The sequence below is a fragment of the Mustela erminea genome, chromosome 10 (genome assembly GCF_009829155.1).
Source record: "Mustela erminea isolate mMusErm1 chromosome 10, mMusErm1.Pri, whole genome shotgun sequence".
Classification (NCBI taxonomy): domain Eukaryota; kingdom Metazoa; phylum Chordata; class Mammalia; order Carnivora; family Mustelidae; genus Mustela; species Mustela erminea.
The window spans coordinates 6415831-6434516 of NC_045623.1; the positions used below are offsets into that span (position 1 = coordinate 6415831).

The window sequence follows — 18686 nt, forward strand, 5'->3', positions numbered from 1 at the left end:
AGAGAGGGAAGCAGGCTCCCTGCTGAGCAGAGAGCCTGATGTGGGACTTGATCCCAGGACCCTGAGATCATGACCTGAGCCGAAGGCAGTGGCTTAACCCATTGAGCCACCCAGGCGCCCCCCAAGAGGTTTTCTTAAGGGCTTTCATGAACTCATCCCACTACTCTTTAAGGTAACACAGATCTTAAGGCTTTTCCAGTAAAAGAAATTTGTAAAGTCGTAGACTATCACGATGTTCTTCTCTAGGTCTTTTCTAGTTTTTTTTTTTTTTCTCTCTATCCATTAGAAACACAAGAGAAGCATGCTAGCAGTTTAGTTATCATTAGTTGCTTTGTATTTGAAAAGCTTTTCAATTTATTTAGATCTTCCTCCATTTACAATACTTTATTAGGATGTATGTAGTAAATAAAGCTTTCTTTTATGCAAAAACAAAACAAAGCAAAAACAAAATCAAAAACAAAAACAAGACAGAAAACAGAGTTAGTTTATGCAATTAACTTTGAAAATTTTTTTCTGTCCCAACTTTCTCAATATTCTTTCTGCATCTCTGTGTTATGTAGACTTCTTTTCGCATCCTATGGACATATGATTTCAATTTTCTTAGCTATTTACCTTGCAGTGGAATTGCTATTTCAAAGGTAACCCTGTGTTTCACTTTTTGAGGAACTGCCAAGCTATTTTCCAAAGCAAAGCAATGACACCATTTTGCATTCCCACCAGGTATGTGTAAGAATTCCATTTCTCTATAAGTTTCCTGACACATGTATTGTCTCTTTGTTTGAAGTCACACTAGTGGGATGAAGTGGGATCTCACTGCACTTTAGATCTGTATTTTCCTTTTTTTTTTTTTTTAAAGATTTTATTTATTTGACAGAGATCACAAGTAGGCAGAGAGGCAGGCAGAGAGAGGAGGAAGCAGGCTACCTGCTGAGCAGAGATCCTGATCCAGGGCTCAGTCCCAGGACTCTGGGATCATGACCTGAGCCGAAGGCAGAGTTTTTAACCCACTGAGCCACCCAGGTGCCTAGATCTGTATTTTCCTAATGACTAATGATGCTGAGCATCTTTTCATGTGTTCACTGTTGCATTGGTATTATCCTTTGGAGAAAGTCTACTGAAACTCTTTTTCCCTTTCTTATATTGGCTGTCCTTTTCCTGACTGGTTAGTTGTAAGAGGTTTCTTTCAATGTATTCTATATAGCAGACCTTCATCAGATAATACGATTTACAAATATTTCTCCCACTCCATAGATTGGCTTTTCACTTCCTTGATAGTGTCCTTTGAAACAAAAATGCTTTTAACTTGAATGAATCAATGAATGAAATCCAGTTTATCTATTGATTTGTTGGGTTGCTTGTACATTTAAGAAATCAGCTTCTATCCCCAAATCATGAAGATGCATACCTCTATGTTCCTTAAAACATTGTTTTTGAATGAGAACTTTCCTGGGTTTTAGTGGGTGGTGGACGTTATTTAATAATGTCTCTTGAAAAAAAAGTCTCTTGTCTGTTGATTGATATTTCTCTCAGTTGATGCTCATGTACCCGTTTTCCCTACTGTGGAGCATGCCATGGCTTATAACGGTGATTTTCGAAATGGCATCTATCAATATCCTGGCTTTGGTTCAAGGGAGAGTCCTGGTTCTAGAGTGGTGCTGGTCTTAAACTCACCCACAGTTTCACAAATTGCTCAGTGCCTTTGGAGGTGAGTAGTTGATCTTTTTGAGGAACATGTGTCTGGTAGTCCAGATCATTCTAGGGTTCTAGGACTTTCTCAGCCCCCTCCAGACTGGTGGGGCTTCCATTAATCTCTGGTCTTAATGGAAAGTAGACCTGCTTCAGGGTCTTGGCAAAGTTGTTCCATACAAATTGGTTCCTCTCCAATCTTTTTATATATACATTATTTCTTTCTAGAACAGGGGAAAGGATATTTATATCAGAACAGCTTGTCTATTCTTTGCCAATTGTCTGTCTTTTAAAAAATGCATAAAGGAGGGGCACCAGGGTGGCTCAGTTGTTAACCATCTGACTTCTGCTCAGGTCATGAGCTCAGGGTCTTGGGGTCAAGCCCCATGTCAGGTTCCCTGCTCTGCACAGAGCCTGCTTTTCCCTCTCCCTCTGCTACTCCCCCTGCTTGTGCTCTCTCACTCTCTCTAGCAAATAAATAAAATCTTAAAAAAAAAGAAATCCATCTATATCCCTACCTCAATCAATATTTCGATACATTTTTATGCTGGGTAAGATTTCAAGGGTTTTATGTTTGTTTATACATTCCTCTGTTACTGGACTTTCATGTTCTGGTTTGAGGCAGTTATAATTTAGGCATAATAATAAAACTGTTATGAACTTTCACATGCTGATTGTTCTATAGACATATTGTGTAAATACCTACGAATGGAATGACTGTCCATAGGATTTATATTTCATCTTATAAGTGGAAGTCAGCTATTCAAAGTGGTGGTACAATTTTTCATTCCCACAGCTACATGAGACTTCCAAGTGTTTTTTTGTGAGATTTCAGACTTTCTGACTTTAGACATACAAGTAGATACACAAGGTATCTCATTGTATACTGATTTCTTTCCCTCCTGACTGACTAATGAGTTGTGCCTCTTGTCATGTGCTAATGAACCATTCATATATCTTGTTTTGTGAAGTTTCTGTCAAGTCTTTCGGCCAATTATTTTATTTTATTAATTATCTTCTCAGACTACATGATATCTAATTCTAGAGAAAAGTCCTTTGTCAGAGATAAACGTACTTCTATACTGTGGCTTCCCTTTATGTTCTCTTAAGGTTTCTTTTCTTCGAGAGTTACATATAGAAATGTTAAGATAGATAAATTCATTTTCATATCCAAAGAAATGATTCATTGCTTACTTCAAGCTTGCAAAATTATATGGTTGTTTTTTTTTGAAAATAGAAGAACCACTTAGTGAATTTCAGGGTTTGAAAGGTTTTTTTTTGTTTGTTTGTTTTTGTATTTAAACTGTTTCAACAGGTATATTGATGTATAATTTCCATGCAGTAAAGTATGTATAATTAAAGTCTCACATTTAATAAGTTTGAACATATATATGCATCACCCCAGTAGTGGGTATATCTATCACCCCCAAAAGTTTCCTTGTGCTTCTAGCAATTCCTCCCTCATACTCCCACCTCAGGAAACCACTGATTGGCTTTCTGTAACAATAGAATTATATGCAATTTCTGAGGTTTTATATAATGAAATAATATGCTATGTACATGTTTTGTTCTGATGTCTTTTTGCTCAGAATAATTATCTGAGAAAAAAAATTTTTTCTTACCCATTTTGTTATGTATGTGAAGAGATTACTCTGTAAAACTGAATAATATTCCTTGAGCTGGGTATGTCACAATTTGTTTGGGTCACTAACCTGTGGATGGATTTGAATGACAATTAAAAATAAGAGTTTCAAATAAAATAAAATAAAATAACCATTAAAAAATAAGAGTTGCAATCAATAGATTTTTTAAATATATCTTTTTTTTTTTTCATTTGAGTGGAATGGTGATGGCCAATGGTAAGTATAGGTTTAATATTCTGACGAATTTCCCAACTGTTGGGGTGCTTGGGTGCCTGAGTTGGTTAAGCATCTGGCATTGATTCTGGCTCAGGTCATGATCTCATTGGTGGTGAGACAGAGTCCCAAGTAGGGCTCAGCGCTCAGCAGGGAGTTTTCCTGAGATTCTGTCCCTCTACTTTTCCCTCTGCCCCTCCCCCACTCACTTTCACTTCCTCTCTCTCAAAGAAGTCAGTCTTAAGGGGAAAAAAAAGTTTCCAGAATATTTTCTAGAGTAGTAGAATTTAGTCTTCCCATCTGCAGTGTATGAGAAATCTAGCTCCCTCACATCCTTGCCAATAATTGGGATGGAGATCCTTTTCATTTTTGCCATTTTATGGGCAAATAATGGTTTAAATTGTATTTTCCCAAGGACTAATGATATAGATCTTGTCATGTTGTTATATACCTTCCATATATATTCTTTGCTGAACTGTCTTTATGCATCTTTTACCCATTTGATTTTATTATTTTAATTTTTAAAGGTTTTATTTTTTCATTTGAAAGAGAGAAAGAGAGCAAGATCAGGGGTGTGGGGCAGGGTGAGGAGGGCAGAGGGAGAGCACTCCCTGCTCATGGGAGATTGAGAGAGGGCGGCAGGGGCTAGATCCCAGGATGCTGGGATCATGACGTGAGCCAAAGGCAGCTGCTTCACCAGCTGCGCCAGCCAGAAACTTTTATTTTACCCATTGGATTGGCTTCTTATTGACTTTTGAGAGTTCTTTCAATGCTGTATTAGGAGACCTTCCTCAGGTATGAAATTCATAACTGTTTTCTCCGTATGTGTGACTTGACTTCGCATTCTCTCACCAATGGCTTCTGAAGAGACAAAGTTTTAACTTTTGATGAAATCCAGTTTATCAATTTGTTCTTTCAAAAATCACAATTTTGGTGTAATATCTAAGAAAACAATGTCCAGGAGCACCTGGGTGACTCTGTTGATTAAGTGTCAGCCTTTGGCTCAGGTCATGATCCCAGGGTTCTGGGATCCAGCCCTGCATCAGGTTCCTTGCTCAGTGGGGGGCCCATTTCTCCCTGTCCCTCTGCTTCTCCCCTGCTTGTGCTCTCTCTTTCACTCTGTCACATAAATAAATAAAATCTAAAAGAACAGAAATCATTGTCCAACTTAAGGTTATAAGGATTTTTTTTAAAGGTTTATTTATTGGGGCGTCTGGCTAGCTCAGTTGCTTCCTCATCTGCCTTCGGCTGAGGTCATGATCCCAAGGCCCTGGGGTTGCCCACACCCCCCCTTCACCTTTCCCTCCCCAGGTTGGGTTCCCTGCTCAGCGGGGAGTCTGCTTGTCCCTCTGCCTGCCCCATGTTTTTAACTTTTAGAGAGACTGACTGCATGTGGGGAAAGGACAGAGGGAGAGAAATTAAAGCCGACTGCCCACTGAGAGCACAGCCAACTCTGGGATTGATCCCACAACCCATGAGATCAGGATGTGAGTCAATATCATGGGTCACATGAGCCACCGACTGGGTGACCCAGGTGCTCCTAAAGATTTTCTCCTATGTCTTCTTCTGAAAGTTTTAACATTTTAGAGTATCAATTTAGGCTCATGCTCTATATTAGGCTAATTTCTGTATGATGTAAGTTATGGATCCAATTTTATGTATTTATTTTTATATGCATACCCATGTCATGTCCATATTCATGTGTTGAAAAGATTACACTTTACCCCTTGTTGAAAGATTATATTTTTTAAAAAATTTATTTATGTGAAGGTGGCAGAGGAAGAGAAAGAGAATCACAAGCAGACCCCCTCTTAACATGGAGCCTGATGAGGGACTAGATCCCAAAGATCCTGAGATCATGACCTGAGTCAACATCAAGAGTCAGACGCTTCACCAGCTGGGCCACCCTCATGCTCTAAAAGATTATGTTTTTTACAGTGCCTTGCTTCTCACATTTGTCAAAAATCTGTTCACTATGTAAGTATTAGTTTGTTTTTGGATTCTGTAATCCATTTCATTGATCTACTTACCTGTCATATGCCAATACCAATCTGTCTTGATTACTATGATTTCAGAATGGTTCTTCAAATCAGGTACAGCTAACCCTAAAACTTGGTTCTTTGCTTCACAAGTGTATGGCCATATGATGTCATTTAAATTTGTATATGAATTTTAAAATCAACTGGTCACTTTCTACCAAAGACACGGGCTGAGATTTTGAGAAAGATTGAATTGAATGTATAGATCAAATGGGGAAAGTTGATGTTTGAACAGTATTGAATCTTGCCACCCCCAAATAAGGAAGTTCTCTTCATTTTCTAAGGCTTCATTCACTTCTCCGTGAAATATTTTGTGATTTTCAGTCAGATCTATCCCTCAGTATTTCAAGCTTCATGCTATTACAAATGATACCGCTTTTCACATTTCAGTTAGGCACTGCAATCACATAAATCACACCTGAGTTTTATACATTGATGTTGGGTCTTGATGCAAGCAAATGCATTTCAGATTCAAGCTGGATCTGGCAGTGACCGTATCTTTGGAGATTTAGGTATTTGTTAGGTGAGAAGGATCTGATTCCATTCCCTTGCACTTTTCTCAGCAGCCCAACGAAAAGGAATAATCCAACCCAAATCCAGTCGTATGCCAGGGAAGATTGTCCAGAGTCGTGTGGACAAATGGATGCAAAATGTTTTTTATGTCCATTAATACACTTTCCTTGAGAGTAACCATTCAGTTGGCAAGGCTGCCAATTTATCTTGTGTGTAGCTGTAACACCACAGTTGCAAAATTTAGAGACTGATGTTCCCACTTATTATTTAAATTAGTCTTCAGTAATCTATTGCCGGCATTATGTACTGCCAGAAAATTTGGAACAGTATGCAATGATATATCCATCAAATGCCATGAGTTTGTGTCCAAATCTGATTTTTCTCATTTCTGATGTGGTCTATTATAGGATGGCACCAACAGCATGAAAATAAGTAATAGTGACAGGCTGAGGGGTGTGTGTGATCGACTTGCGTGATCACTTGTGTGCCTGAGTTGTGTGACTCAGTTGACTTATGAGACAAAGGCTTACACTCCAGATCTGAAGTAGGTGTCCACTGCCATCTGTCTGTAAGCATCAGGTCTGGATTCTGCAACAGAATCTGTAGTCCTTTGTGTCAGCTCCATTCCCCCAAGGAAGAGTGAAGATGTTTGACTTAAGTAATGATTGGTGTGTGTAGCATATTTAAGATACATCTTTAGTCAAAATTAGTCTAAATTCCAATTACGTGAATGACTTTTAGATGAGTTTTTTTTAAGATTTTATTTATTTGACAGACATAGATCAAAAGTAGGCAGAGCAACAGGCAGAGGGAGGGGGGAAGCAGGTTCCCCGCTGAGCAGAGAGCCAGATGCGGGGCTCTATCTCAACCCTGAGATCATGACCTGATCCAAAGGCAGAGGCATAACCCACTGAGCCACCCGGGATCCCCCCTGGCCAGTTTTTGTTTCCCAATGCTCTGCCAATTTCACTGGACCTATGAGTCAATATAAACATAGATTTATTCCAATTTGTTCATAACCAACTGATCATTGTGTAGATGACATACAATTCCATACATTCTTTCTTTTACCTGTTTATTTTTTGATGCCGAAATGATATATTACTCGCCTCTTCTGCTCTCTGTTGGAAAAAAAATAAAAAAATCTGCTTTACCTTGTTGTTCATCAAAATCATCATAGGATGTGTTTAAACCTGCATATTTGTGAGCATTGTTATTTTTTAAAGATTTTATTTATTTTAGAGAGAGTAGTATGATCTGGGAGAATAGAGGGGGATGGAGAGGGACAAAGAAGCTGAAGTAGATTCTGTGCTGAGCATGGAGCCCAACTCAGTGTTGATCCCACTACCACCAGCTCATGACTGAGCTGAAACCAAGAGTCAGATGCTTCACTGACTGAGCCACCCAGGTGCTCCTTGGTATCTATGAATAGAAAAGTCACTTTTGTTTGAAGCCAATAGTGGATAATCTGTGAAAGAATGACTGCAGTTCATGGACTAAACATTTAGTGTCCATTGAATCCAAAATTGTGCTAGACATGTTTTCCCAAGATTGTGTAATATTACCATGAGCCAGCCCACCTGCAACTTCAAGCCCCAAACCTTCTTCTCCAAGACCTACGAGACACTGTCACAAACTCAACCCATCCCCTTCTTGGGCCACTGCCCAAGTTATCTGTTCTATTGCATAACCCTACAGGCAGAGTAACTTTCCAGTTATGTGCATTAAGAGCATCCTGTTTCTGTACAACCAATGGAAGTAAGTGGTTTGCTTTGTTATTTGGCACCTAGAGCCATGATTAGGGTCAGATTTGTAAGGGCATAACTCCCTGCAGTAAGAATGGACATCTCCAACCCTTATCCAAACATCCTTGATCCCTCTAAGCCCACACTTTCTTGGAAGACCTCCACCATGAAGGCAGCTCCAAGGTTGAAACTAGGGGACTGGGGCAGAGCTTCATGGTCGCATCCTCCTCCTCTGAGAACTGGGTGTTTCCAGCAGTACAAACAAATCCCAATCTGTCCTGTGGGGCTCCTCGGCAGGGGCACAGGTTCACTATGGACTAAGTTACTCTCCTGGTCCTCTGTGCTCAGCTCAGGCAGTTCCTTGCAGAGTTGGATGCTGGTGTATTCATTCCTCAGGTTCCCCTGATTTTTCTGAACTCGAATGGTCCTTATTCTTCTGTTCTTTTGCAACCATGTGCTCCACCATTGCCTTGTCTTTCTTTGTGTTATTCTCATCCCCCAAACCTGCTGATATCCAGTCTTCCATCTGCTCCCTCTGTTCTCTGCTTTCAGTGTGGACTCAGCTCAGGTTCCTGCAGGAGACACACAGAGAAGGGACCAAGTCAGGTCTCAGCTGCAGTCCCCAAAGCTTTGTAACAGGCACCTCAATTCCTCGTGCACTCAGAGAAACTGAGCAGGAAGGGACTTTGGAGAATTTGAATATCAACCTTATCTTACACATGAGGAAACTGAGGCCCACAGACATTGGGAGAATTTCCCAAACTCCCCTTCCAGCTGATAGCAGCAGAGCCCCCACATAGGCCTTGGCTGTAAGCTTCCGTGTCTAGGCTCCTACACACCCTCCAGAAACCTACTTCTGAATTTCAGGGGACACTGAAATTTAAAGTTTAACTTAAAAATAAATAATTTTGAAGAGACTTTGGATCAAATGTAGGTATTTCCACTGTTTAAAATACCAGAAGGGCCTATCTGGGGACAGATCTTTTCTCACAATTATATAATGCTATTAATTATACTCACTTTTAAATCACTGGCTAAGAGATTAGGATCACATAACAGGAAAGTATTAAATAATATCTATCATAATCACAAGTAAAATGCACTTATGTGTTTATCTATAAAATATCTAACTCCAGTGTCAAAGTTCATTTTCCTGAGACTGGCATTTGGTCTACCTTGCTCACTTCATGTCCCCAGCGCTTCCTGCCCAGTGAAACATTCACTAAATACTTGTCCAGTGGATAAATAACAGTTCCCAGCAATAATTATAGTTTACTGATCTCTAGTCCCAACCATATTTTCATTCAAACCCTATCCCAGGTCTGTGCTGAAGCAAGAACAGCACAGCCTTAAGAAAAGCAGTGTGAGATCCCAATGCCACATAGGCTTTAGTGGACGATATAATTACCTCTTTGAGCATATTTATCTTAGGTACAATAAAGTGTGTAGGATATAAATTAGAGAAGGCAGCATGAAGCACGGGAATGTTAGATATGAAATGGGATATCATGTAACAGTCAGGGCTCCCATCCCTGGGCACCAGCTGCAGAGCTAAAGAACACCTCCATCAGAGTCACTATGGTGCCTGTTCCATTCCCCTGGGGGTAAGGCCTCCATAGCTGCACTTCAGACAAAAAATTGAAGGAGAGCCTCAGGTATGAACAAAGTCCATTTTAATCAAACGGCTGAGGATGGAGACTCTGAAAGACCCAATGCTCACAAGACTAACTGCTTTGAGCAGACCATGTCCTTCATCCAAGATGGCTTTCAGTGGGGTGATGGGGACATTTCCAGGAAGGGCTCCTACCTGATGTGGGTCCTGCTCCCACAATTTGGGTCTGTAGGGCTTCTGCTGCCCTGTAGGTTTCCTCCTCTGTTCTAATTGCTGGGGATGTCAGCCATCAGCGGGGGTCATTCCTTTGTGAAGTCCTCCATCATTTATTCTCCTCCTGGAGAAGAGACAGCAGAGATCAGTTCTGGGGTTCCACAATTCTAGCCTTCTCCTAAGGCACATGGGTAAGCTGAAAGAGTCATGACAGATAGAAATCTGGTCAGGGAAGAGGATCCCAGATGAGTGAGATGGTGAGGGCAGCCGCTCCTGGGGGACAGAACCACAACAATGTCACTATCAGACCTGTTCAGGTGGGGACAACATACCAACCATTAAGGGGAGGATGCTGTATGAGAAGGAAATGGAAGAGCCAGAGACCTATGAGAGAAAGGAAAAAATAATAATTAAATGAAGATGCAAACAAATGGGAGCCCAGAGGCAAAACCTCATGTCTTGAGGCCTTGAAACCTAACCAAGGAATTCCTGCTGAATTTTGTTTGGGTGGCTTTCCAAATTATTTTGGATCAGTGACCTTTTAATATCTTCCATTTTGCCTCTTTTTCAGCTAGAACCTGAATAAGTGTTATTCTTTATGTGTCTCACTATTGCACTTGTGGAGGAGTGCATATCAATGGTTCTATAGTTTCACAGGTCCACAGAGAGAGGGGAATTGTACTCTGTGCTTAATGGACACCTTCAGGAGTCATCCACACCTGATATAAGTGATTCAGATGTGATTTTGGAATTTTGAGCTGATTACACAACATTTTTTTTTTCTACTTTGAACTGATGCTGCCATGGAATAAAACTTGGGAACCTTAGGGATAAGGTAAATGTATTTTGCATTTGGAAGGGACATGTATTCCTGAACCCAGAGGCTGGACTATAGTGAAGAGAAGTTAAAATGGTTTCCAAATATGTCTCCCCCAAATCCCTGGAACTTGTTAAAGTGACGAGACATTGCTCCCATGGCGATGTTGTTATACAGCATGGCTGACTTTAAGATGGGAAGATTATCTGGGTGGACCAGATCTAATTGCATGATTCCTTATATATGAGAGCTTTCTCTGGCTAGCAGAAGACAGAATCAGAGTGAATCATGAGAAGGACTCAGCATACAATTACTTGTTTGACAATGGAAAAGGCGCCATGAAAAAAGAATGTAGGCAGCTTCTAGATGCAGAGCATGGCCTCTGGTTGACTGTCAGCAAGAAAACAAGGACTTCAGTCTTACAACCACAAGCAAATGAATTATTTTTTCACTTATTTTAATTTTTTAATTTACACTCAATTAATTAACATATATTATTAGTTTCAGAAGTAAATGTCAGGGAGTCATCAGTCTTATATAATACCTAGTACTCATTACATCACATACTCTCCTTAATGCCCAGCACCCAGTTACCCCATCGCCCCACCTATCTCCTGCCAGTAATCCTGTTTGTTTCCTATGATTAATACTCTTTTGTGGTTTATCTCCATCTCTGGTTTTGTCTTCTTTTCTTTTTTCCCTCTCTTCCCCCATGATCCTCTGTTTTGTTTCTTTAATTCCACGTATCAGTGAGATCATATGATAATGGTCTTTCTCTGACTTATTTCACTTAGCATAATACCCTTGTTCCACCCATGTTGTTGCAAATGGCAAGATTTCATTTTTTTAATGGCTGCATAATATTGTGTGTGTGTGTGTGTGTGTGTGTGTGTGTGTGTATCACATCTTTTTTATCCATTCATCTGTCTGTGGATACCTGGGCTCTTTCCATAGTTTGGCTATTGTAGACATTGCTGCTGTGAACATTGGGGTATAGGTGCCCCTTTGGATCACTACATTGGCATCTTTGGGGTAAATACCCAGGAGTGCAATTGCTGGTCATAGGGTAGCTCTATTTTCAACTTTTTGAGGAACCTATATACTGTTTTCCAGAGTTGCTGCTCCAGCCTGCATTCCCATCAACAGTGTAAGAGGGTTCCCCTTTCTCTGCATCCTCACCAACATCTGTCCTTTCTTGACTCATTTTAGCCAATTTTCAGCCATTCTGACTGGTGTGAGATGGTATCCCATTGTGGTTTTGATTTGTACTTCCCTTATGCCAAGTGATGTTGAGCACTTTTTCATGTGTCTGTTGGACATCTGGATGTCTTCTTTGCAGAAATGTCTGTTCATGTCTTCTGCCCATTGCTTGATTGGATTATTTGTTCTTTAGGTGTTGAGTTTGATAAGTTCTTTATAGAATTTGGATACTAGCCCTTTATCTGATAAGACATTTGCAAATATTTTCTCTCATTCCGTCAGCTGTCTTTTGGTTTTGTCAACTGTTTCCTTTGCTGTGCAAAAGCATTTGATCTTGTTGAAGTTCCAATAGTTCATTTTTGCCCTTGTTTCCCTTGCCTTTGGAGACGTGAAACAAATAAATTCTACCAGTAACTGTAGTGAGCTTGGAAGAGGAGCCTGAGCATCAGATGCAAACATAACAAGCTGACATCCAGATTTCAGACTTGTGAGGAAACTAGTCACCCAGGCAGAGCAGGTGCACCTGGGAGAGGCATAAAAAGCCTGTCCCTGTCGCTAATCCCCAAAGGAACTTGATCTCCATCCCCTACACGCAAGCCTCCAGATAGGCAGGGAGAATGTGATCCCTGGCGACTCCTGACCCCTGAGGCTGGGGGAAGAACCCGGCAGGTGGAAAGCCCCAGGAAGGCCAGAGGGAGCAAAGGCTGTGTGCACACACTTCTGAGAGTCAGCAGGTCTCTTTCCCCAGATGGTTCCATGGTGTAATGGTGAGCACTCTGGACTGTGAATCCAGCGAACTGAGTTCAGGTCTTGATGGAGCCTTGCCCTTTGTGCCAAGCTGCCACCGCCTTTTGCTTTCCTCTCTGATACTGAGCCAGTGGCACGTGGCACACCTTCCCCGAGGGCGTCCTGACCTTGCACCCATTCACCTGCATGGGTAGAAAATGACGTCAGTGTGAAACAGCTTTTCTTACCTCTGTCGTGCTGGGTGAGAATGCAGTTTCTCGGGTCCTGGGTTGGAGCACAAGGTTGAGTGTCTTTCATGTTCTTTTCCTCCGGTCCTTTCCTCTCTCAGCTCTCCGAAGAATCCCGAGTATCTGTTCAGGCCAGTAGGGGTCGGAGTTGTCCTAAACTCAGCCTGGGGAGTCGGTCTGGTTGGTCAACCCTAAACTGCAGGAAATAAGAGATTCTGCTGGGGATTCTCTGGGCCTCATCTGCTGCCACCCACAGTCTCCCCCTTCTTACTCCCTTGGATCTACTCCACCAAGACACCATAGGAAAAGGAGATCACTATCTTTTCCTTCTATTCACAGAGTCTTTGAAGTTTTAAAGCTTTTGTAGATATTAACAGATTCTCAATTTGTTGGGCTGGAATGGCAGAGAGATAGAATCCTGAAAAGAACTAAATATACTTTGTAAAAGTACCATAAAGTTAGAAGAATAAGACTACCCATTTTTGGAGTTAGTATAAAGCTTCAGTTAGCAAGATATTGTGGGGGAGCAAAGGGATAGACATACAGACCAATGAAACAGAATAGAAGGTCCAGAAATAGGACTACAGAAATATGTCCACTTGATTATTGACAAAAGTGTAAAAGCAATTCAGTGAAGAAAGACTTTTATTTTCTTTTCAACAAATTGTGTCGGCATAATTTGACATCCATATGAAGAAAAAATCCACCTAAACCATACAGTTTATGAAAAAAAAACCATAGAGAACAGACTAAATGTTTTATAGAAGAAAATCTTCATGGAATGGGGTTAGGCAGTGTTTTTAGGGATGTCACTCAAAGTGCTATCCAGAAAAAAGAAATAAATTAATTGTACTTCATTGAAATTAAAAATGTTTTCAAAAAAACAGCTAAAAGAATGAAAAGTTACAGATTGAAAGAAAAAAAATCATGAATAGGACAAAAGGCTGGTGACAAGAATATATAAAGAAATCTTAAACTAACAATAAGGAAACAAACAATAATGAAAAAATAGGCAAAAGACAAGAACAGACTTCTCTAGAGGATATAAGCACATAAACATCGTCAAGCATCAGGGAAATGCAAACTGAAACCATAATGAAATACATTACACATCTATTAGAATGACAGTACCAAGCATCTGGGATAAGGAGTATCTAGAATTCTCTTAACACTGCTGGTGAGAATACACAATGGTATAGGCACTCTGGAAAAGATTTGGTAGTTTCTCATAAAGTTAAGCATGCAAGTAGTATATGATCTAGCAAACTTGGGTTGCCAGGAATCTGCCTCAAAGAAATGAAAACTAGTGTTCACACAAAAATCTCTACAGGAATATTCATAGCTGCTATATTTGTAAGAGCAGAAGCTACAATCATCCAATGTGGTTCAAAAGGATACCTGATAGACAAAACAGTGGCATACCCACTGGATGGAATATTCTGCAGTAAACAGGAACTGTTGATCTACAAAACAAATCCCAAATCCACCTTGCTGAGTAAAAGAAGCCAGTTTGAAAAGGCTACATACTGTATGGCTTCCATTCTTATGACAGTCTCAGAAAACAAAATAGAGAGATCTATAGATCTCTATCTATATATCCCACAAATCGATAGAGATATATATAGTGATGGACAGATCGTGATTGCAAGGGCTTACCGTTGGCTGTGAGTTGTAACAGTAACAAGATAGCACAAAGAAGGTTTTTGGAGAGATGAAACTATGTATTGTAATTATGATGATGACTACACAAATACACATATACGTTAAAATTTATGGAGAATCTGTACCAACAAAAGTCTGTTTCACTATGATAATAAAGACATCAGTGGAAGTCAGACACTACAGACTAAACAAGTGAGATGTGAAAAGCTGGGATTTATGCCTCCACCTAAGGGTAGCAAGAATTCCCTCTCCAAGGCAAAGCTGGGTGCTTTTCTTAGAGTCTTACCCATCAATGAAAGTGAGTGGTTCCCGGTGCAGGCTCTTTCTCCCTCAAAGCGGATCTGGCTCTTTGCTGTCTTTGCCTCCAGTCTCTGGGGTAAGAGTGGGGACTCTGGGCGCTGCAGACCTCGCCTCTGGGCGACTTTTCCGCCTTTCCCCAAGTTAGGCAGGTCTCTCTCTGTCCCTGTTGGGAGCTGAGGCTGGGAGCTCCGCCACGTGGGACCTCCAGAGCCGTATTCAGCTGTTCGCAGTCTTCAGTTTCATTGCGGGAAATCGCACCCTATCGCCAGCTTTACTGGGATGGGAGGTTGTTTAAAGAGGAAAAGAGCGAGTATTCAAGCCAGGGTTACTAGGGTCGCAAGGCGGAGTACTAACCACTGTACGACCAACGCAGGCCGTCGACAACCTGCTGCGCTGTGGTCAAGATCTATAAACCGACCTAAATTGCCTCAGCGTTTTTTAACCAGTTTTGCTTTCAGTGGCTAGAGTTGGTGCCTCTCAGCTTTATTTTCACTCCTCCTCCCTTTGCCCTTTCTTTCTCCTACTCCAGACCGCCCTCACTCCCATCCACTTCCTATGCTCTTCAGGTCCCCTCATCACCTTTCTCCCTGCGCCCACCCGCGTCCCCTAGGCTGAGGCCGCAGCACCGCCCTGGGTGGGGAGTTCTGCGTGGTGTCCTCTAAGGTTTCCATGATCAGGACCTTGACCTGGCTCTAAATCAGCTTCCGGTATAAAGATTTTAAAGAATGGCCGACTTTGACTTTTTCCCATACAGGGAATTCTCTAGCACTAAAATTAATCGTCCAAGGTGAAATTCCTGGTGCCTCTCCTGTCCCCTTCAGGCCCCTGCAGCAGAATGGACTCCTTCACGGGGCATTTATTTGGCGCCATAGTGTCAGGCAATATTGTAAGCGAGGGGCCTGCATCGTGAACAAACCCAAATCCCTGCCCCCATGGAGTCCCCATCTAGTGGCCTCCAAGGGTTGGCGCGGTGGAGGAACAGCTGATTATGGTTCTTCACGCTCGCGCCCTCCTCCCCGCCTCCCGCGATCTGGAGGAACTAGAGAAGAAGACCAGTACACGTGAAGTGGAGCATAGAACTGGACAATGGATGACTTCCAACCAAGAGGCTGCGGTTGTCACCAGGGCACCTGATGTTTGATCTTGAGAGTTCACAGGCTGGGCTCCAAGTCATCACCCAAAACTCTTGGCCTCAATATCTCCCGTGCATTTTCAGGCTTCAGGAGCAGGGAGGGAGGTTAGACCAAACAGAAGAGTTGAGGATGCCCTAGCTTGGGCACAAAAATCACTTCTCTGTACCTCTGTACAATGAGACGATTATGGATAATATAATTTCCCCCCAGTTTTACTGAGGTTGAAATGAGATACAGCACTTTCAAAGTTTAAGATATACAGTATAATGACTTGATTTACTTATATTGTGAAATGATTACAATTGGGTGAACGTCCATCCTCTCATATAAATAAAAATGTTTTTAAATGTATTTTTTCCTTTTGATAAGAACTCATAACAACTACTTAATACCTTTCAAATATACTATACAGCAAGGTTAACTATAGCCTTCAGGTTGTGCATTCTTGTCAGACTTCGACCAGGAACACAAAACCATAATGTATATAGTATAATTGACCCCCAGCCAAGGAGTGATTACATGGAGTGTCTCTGTGGTGCAGTTGGTTAGTGCACTGGGCTGTTAGCCAGAAGGTTGGTGGTTCAATCCCACCCAGGGACGCTTGGGTTTCCGGAGAAGGTGGTTTTCCACCCTTTTCCCTTTCTCTTTAGGATACCAAATTTATGCTTTCTATTTCCCAGGCACCACTAGCAATGAGTCCCCCTTTGAGAAAAATGTTTTGGAGCTCCAGAGCACATATAATCTACAACCGCCCTTACATCTTCCCCTACTTTTCCAAAGCCTGGTTTACAGCTTAACGTATTTGAAACACTGTAAATCCCTAAAACAGAGAACAAGAGAACCCAGCTCACATCCAATGGTGAAGGTACAGGCTCTAGGAGGGAAACTTAATCAGTCCAAAAAAGTTATGTGACTTTTCTGTGCTTCCATTTTTACATGTGAGATGAGTGAAATGGAGTATTTTGCTTGTCCAGAGTTTTAATGAGATGTGTGGGGAAAGCATGTAGCCAATGACTTTCACAAGCAAATGTTCAAAACACATTAGCTCTTACCAGCGCCATTGCCATCAGCATTTTCATTACCTTCTTTTTCTTTTTAGCTAAGATCCTTCTTGATATAAATAAGTCGTTATTCAAACAGTCTCTCTAATTGATGATCATGCAATTGGCTCCAATATTGATTATCACACATACTACTGCAGGGAACATGCATATACTAATATGCATTATTATGCCTCTCCTTCTCTCCAGAGTCCCGAACATGGAATTGTCAATCAAAGTTTGTGACTGCCTGCCTAACTACCCTGAAAAGAAAATGTAGGTCATAGTTCCCACATTTTATGAAAATATTCTTTTCTCTAATGTTTTGCCAAATTTGGATAGTACTTACCTGCCATTTCATTTGAACCTATGTTTGCTCACAGTTTTATAGACCTACAGTGGGAAATTGTTCTGTGCAAGACATCAAACCCAGAATTCCTCCATGAAAAGAGCCAATAATATGAAAAGAGCCAGTAATATTCGAGATACAACAATACACTTTAAATTTACACATACATACATATATGGCAAAGGAATTAATTTTGTATTTGGGACAAGTTTTTATCAAAGTTATGCATACTCATAAGTTTGTTTAGAAAACAGCAACCCGGGGCTCCTGAGTGGCTCAGCTGGTTAAGCCTCTGCCTTCAGCTCAGGTCATGATCCCAGGGTCTTCAGATCGAGCCCTGCATCAGGCTTTTCAGGGAGCCTGCTTCCTCTTCTCTCTCTCTCCATGCCTCTCTGCCTACTTGTGATCTCTGTCTGTCAAGTAAATAAATAAATGTTTAAAACCCAGCAACCCCCCCTTCACTGTTCCTTGTTTTTCAAACTGTAGATATTATCTCTCACATATCCCTCTAATATCACCTCCATACCAAACATGCCTCTTCTTGCTTTATCGTCCAGTATATCTGTATCATAATTTTATCGATCACCTATCATATTAACTATGTAATCTCTATATTCATAGTTGGGCCACATAGGATACAAATAGGAGGAACAAAGACCAGTGTTTTCACAGACTCTTTTCTTCAAGTGGATAAATCTGAGGTTTATTTACTCACCCCACTTCTATTTTCATATTCCAGGGAATTTTCATATTCTAATCACTGGAGGTGATTGATGGAGCTTAGGTCCATGTCCTCACCTTGAGCAAACGGGGGCAGAGTACCTTCATGAATAGTACACGGAAGACATTATCCAAGAAAGGAACAATTCCAAAAACAAAAGAAGAAGTATCCTGGAGTGCTGGGTGGGCAACAAGAAGGACAAGAAGAAAACTCTATCACTCTGCAATGGATGTGTGGAGTACGATCCAGGGCGAAGGGAAAGGAATTTTGAGAGATGTAGGCCTTGGATATGCTTCTGTGGGTTGAAACCATACACATATGTGGGACTGTGGAGGGGCTGGGAGTGAAGGAGCATCTACCCTCCTAGCCTGAAGGGGTGAGGGGCTGTCTTTATCACAAGACAGACTCTGGGCTTGAGCCAGAGCAGTTCAGGTGGGAAAATAAAGGGTAACTTCTCCTTGAAGCAATGTCTGGGGCTCAGGTCTTGGTAAGGGCAGAGGCTCTAGTTGGCCAGGGAAGGGTACCCAAATCTACGCATCAATGCAGTTCCATTAAAAGGATCTCTCCAGTACAGAAGATGAAGGTCAGAAAGGAAGGTCTGCAATGATTTGGAGAAAGCCCATTGCTTCACTCTGACTGGTCCCCTTGCTCAGTCCCCTGGCCAGACCCCTAGGATCCACGCTCTGGGAAGGGCACAGTCTGCTCAGCCACCACATGTCCAGCAAAGAACTAGTCCTTGGCCATCTTCATGCTCTTGGGTGCCTCGACTCTCTCCAAGCCTGTCCTGCCGGCAGTCCTCTTGCAATGGGAGAGAAGGGAAGGAAAG

At 41.5% G+C, this 18686-nt stretch overlaps 1 long non-coding RNA gene across 1 annotated transcript; it reads right to left on the reverse strand.

Annotated features, from left to right (window-relative positions):
- Nucleotides 1–7206: 7206 nt before the first annotated feature.
- On the reverse strand, nucleotides 7207–18117 carry LOC116567672. Its single transcript, XR_004276294.1, has 5 exons — nucleotides 17855–18117; nucleotides 14604–14891; nucleotides 12656–12851; nucleotides 9647–9860; nucleotides 7207–8411 (listed from the first exon to the last, which is right to left on the reverse strand). It is a non-coding gene; the product is annotated as an uncharacterized LOC116567672 (long non-coding RNA).
- Between the last annotated feature and the right edge of the window lie 569 nt (nucleotides 18118–18686).